Raw genomic sequence first — 4,760 nt, forward strand, 5'->3', positions numbered from 1 at the left:
AAATGACAAATGTTTCACAGCGACCAAAAAAGTGCAGCCGCAAACGGCAAAAAAGTTCAATTTCTTAGCCGCAGAACATGACAAGCATGAAACTATCGTAGCATTAAATAAAATATGTAAAATAATAACAAAGCCACACACATACACACAAGCCAAGACAAAAGACTTAGACAACGAACTTGCAGTCGAGACTTTGGGGCAAGAGTGGGTTAACAGTGCGGCCAGGACTGGATTAAGGAGAGCAGTGGGGGGCTAAGCCAATGCGGGACATCAATTCAGCATCATTATTAGCAGCAATTTGCGTCTTTTATTGCCCGAAATTGTCCAGCGTCCAATAATAATGTTAATACTTCTCATAATAATACACCGATCGACCGAAAAAATCCGCGCACTGTTCTTTTTCTGCGGTTTGTTTGTTTATTCGGCCGCCAGCATTCGAAGTCCATTATTGAAAAGTCCCGGAAAACTCCGAAAAATATTGATGTTAAACAAACAATGGAATGGGTATCGAAATTGAGATGCTCTTCATTTGATGGTAACATTAAAAGTGTAATCAAATTTTTAAGCCATTTGGACATTGCAGTTTTTATTACATTTCTTAAAAGTACTCTATACAGTCGTCATTTGAGATTTAAATTTGTATTTTATGACACTCTCATGCTTTGTGGAATTTCCTAAAAATCTTCCGATATTAAACCCCCAGTTTCGAGACATACCTTCACAAATACAGGGTATTGCCGCATCAGCGCAGACGACGGCTGATAATTTAGCATACTTACGGCTCTCCGATTGCCTGCAATTTGTTTCGGGCACCACCTACTACTCGGTTCCTGCTCCAAAACCCCTCGAATGCCTGGATTCTCCATTCCTCCGGTGAGAGGTCGTAACTCCCACTTAGCCCCCCCGTAAAACATCCCACCCCCTCTTGGATGCCAACTCCATGTGTGTGTTTGTTGGCCATAAAAATCAAAGTGGGCTGGCTGGCGATTTACCCAGTGTTTTTTTGGCCCGTTGTTGATGTCTTCATTATAATTTCTATATGTTGATATGTGTACAAAGCTTTTTTTCCTTGAAACAATTTCACTGGCCAAAGAGCGTGGGTCGCCCAAGTGGAAAATTGGTTAACCCCAAATGCGAAGGGACCGCCACTCGGGGCGGTTTCTGTTTTAGATTACCCTGCTAGCTCGGCATTTGTCTTCGCCGGCCGGGATTAAGACATTTTATTTTGGCAATTGGCCACAGTTGGGTCGGGTCAGGGATGGGTCGCTTTGTAATCACTGAGAAAAAATGACTTACACATATGTACGTCTTTCAAACATTTAATCTTATAATTTTAAAAGTTTTTTCAGAAGTTTACATAATTAAATGGTGCGGCTCATTTTTTAAAATACAGAATAAAAATGATTGGTAGTCAGTTCAAAAATAATGAATAGTGCAGTAAAATTAGTTATGCTTTCATCAAGCTTGTATACTTTCAATGAAGCAATCTTAAGTGATTAAGTATATTCTTAGTTATAAATACCGTGATACCCACCGATTATCTTCTTTGCTTTGTATGTCAGCCGGGCTTCCTGTGCTCCGTTTCCATCGCTCCTCCGTCGACTGACCCATTATCCTATGTGTGAACCAGTATTCCCCAACCCCAAATCCCCGATCTAATTATCAGCATTTGCTTAACAAGCTGCTCGTCTGCGGCGATAATGCAGACTGCTCTTGTTTTTGCTCCTGTTTGCGAAGAGATGGCGCCTTCTTGAGATGGAAATTAAAGGCCAGATCACCAGAAAGCCAGAAAGTTGGCAGCAGTATGGAAAGGGGTCCATAAGAAGTAAACCGGCTGGCAGAGTTTAAAAAGCAATCAACACGTGATTATAATGATGCGGCATGCCGGGGATCGTTTATGTGCTTAACCAGCTGGTTAGGCTGCCCGTCTTACACATAATTGACAGTGGTGGAAAAAGACCGGCGACCACGGAGGGGTTAAGGAGCTCCATTCGATTAGGGGACGCATTCATTGCATTTTAGTTGAGGCGACTTGTCGCTGACAGTAATTTGCCCAAGTGGAAAACTCGTTTCGTTCGGGCCGACCAAGTTGATAATTTAATTTGCATAGTGCCAATTTATGCTGCACTCGTGATGGACATGGGGCAGCCATGGGTTAAGCACAGGAGCTATCCCCCTCTCGTCTTAACCCTCCTCGTTATCATATCATTTGCATCTACACTCGTGTTTATTTCTGCACCATTTGTGTTCGACGATCGTTATCTGCATCCGTTTAAAACGCTGCCATTTTTTACCAAAGCGCGCTGCTCTTGTTCGACAATTTGTAGCAAGTGGTTACCATGTTCATGGGAATATGGTTTTGCATACCTGGATAGTATGGATCGTATGGATAGTCCGCCATAACATATAGTCCCCCATAGACCATGGTCCAAACATGTGTTTGTTTATATTGCGGCTGCCGTTTTGGCCACCCAGCGGGCATAGATACTTTTACCCCTCTTACTTCCCAAGGATTAGAAGGCCAAAAGCTGCCCCATAAAATCTGCAGACACGCAACTGTTTCTCCTCGGCTTCCTTCGTGGTGGCCACACTTTGATGACACTTTTTTAATTAGTTCCCCCGCCAAACAAACTGTCGTTTCTATGGCCTTTTAGAGACAGCCTGCAAGTGGCGAACATCGCGTGAGCGCTTTTCATCCCATTTTTTCTGGCGGTCGGTGGGGCAATTAGTCATTTTCACGGAGGCTCTGCAACAGCGAATGATGATGCATTAGTAGTTCTTTTCCGGCTTATACACATCGTTTTTAAAGAGTGCTTTTAAGACAGCGTCAGGATTAGTGCGAAAGTAAAGTGGGAACTACTTTTTCATATATGTATAGCAAATGAATTGAAAAGTATCATATTTTATGTGCTAAGCAACATATAAGAAACACCAAAGGCGGGTCAATAATTCCCTCGACAAATTGCATCGATGACATTTCCATCGAGTTCGCTGCCTGAGTCTTTCGATTGGCGGCTGAAATTATTAAATGTTGAATGGCAAGCGATTTATTTACTTAATGCATTTTTAATAAATTGCCAGCCAAAGTAAACAATTTAATTGCGCAGACAGAGTGGAGGGCCCTTACCAGCAAAAAATGGACAATCAAGCGGTCGATCGAGTTGGGAATGCGTTTAATAAATCATAAATATTATGGCAATTGCAAATTATTCTAAACAATTCACGGTCACGGCATTTACAATGGGCAGCAGTTCGGGGCACCGAAGGAGACTGAAAACTAAAACTGAAAAGTAACATTTCAATGCGAATCGTGAACGGCAGCCCAGAAACTGGCCGAGATTTCAAGCTCGAAGCTGCTGAGACGGCAGCCCGAATCGAGCACAGACAATTGCTACTAAAACAATTGTTCTTTTCTTGTAGCTTTTAATGTCGAACAACATTTGCATGGCACTTGGCCGAGCGGCTCTGGCCTCCTTGTTCTAGCGTTCCTACGTTCTGGCCACCGCAATTGCCACTTTGATGGATTTATGAGCTATGATTGCCGATTTGAGTGCTGCCTGCGCCTGCCTGCTGATCACCACATCTCTATAACTCCAGCCTTCGGCATGCATTTAAATAATTAAAATGTCCAGTTCTCGTACCTACCTATAAAGTGCTCGTTCGAACTCCATTTGGCCGCGGTCAAAGCGCAGCGGGAAATTAATTAGTCGCTGTGATAAATGAAAATTAAATTAGTCGCTTGTACTATCCGCGCTCCCAGTGGTTGAGGGAGTAACTCGGTGAGACAAGTTGAAGTGAGTGGAGCGGAGCGAGCCAAAAAGGTCAAAAGCAACCAGAGTGAGTGGTGCACCGCAGTTGGCCGAGCTTGAGATTAATGATGCCACCAGTGGATGTCATAATTTTAGCTAATGAAAGGAGTGTGGGGCTTTGCCAATTATTCAAACCTTAAGACGCTTCTTGCCAAGAAACAATTGTTTGTAAAACGCAAAATAAATCCATGGCCTAAATACGAGTAACAACGAGTTCAACAAATAGAACTTGTCAATTCGACTAAATTCAGATAAACCACAAATTTTTATTTAGATTTAAAGCGCAGTTTTCCTGCCGTCTCATAGCGAAATCACTTTTCCTTTCGCAGTTGGGTTACTCTGGCAGTTGGTCACTCGTCCGGCTCTTTAATCAGATAAAAATGTTGTCTGCATTTCATTTTAGTAACCGCCGCCTTGTCAGCTTTTGCACTTGTCATTTGGCAGAGGCAAATCCAAAGCCAAGCCAAAACCACTGGCACATTGAGGCGGACCTGGTAGAGCCACCTACAGGTCCAGCACTATGGTCCAACTCCGATTCCGACGGAGAGTCAGGCCCGTTTAAGGCATATCAAATGCATTCGAGTGTGTCTAACGAAGTCCGCAAATATTAGCGCTGAGTTTGTCAGATTTATGAGCAAATCTCCATGCTGACCGAGTCCGAGTTTGAGTTGCAGTCCGACTATGACTCCGAGTTGGTTTCGTTTTGGTTTTGGTGTTGCCTTTGGTTTTGGGAATGGGTCTCGGAGCTGAGGCCACAAGTTGGCCATAAGTGGAACACACTGCAGTTTGTCGCCCCCGCCATGGTTTTCCATGCGCTTTTCAAGCCAAACATTTGTAAAAAGGCGTGAAAATAATTCAGCGTCAAGTGACAGAAATGCCACACACATTGGCCCCGGGGGTTGTCCAGTTGTCCAGTGGGGAGAAGGCTGGGGCTTTATCTTTAAGAGCCGC

This window comes from Drosophila simulans, chromosome 3L (genome assembly GCF_016746395.2).
Source record: "Drosophila simulans strain w501 chromosome 3L, Prin_Dsim_3.1, whole genome shotgun sequence".
NCBI lineage: Eukaryota > Metazoa > Arthropoda > Insecta > Diptera > Drosophilidae > Drosophila > Drosophila simulans.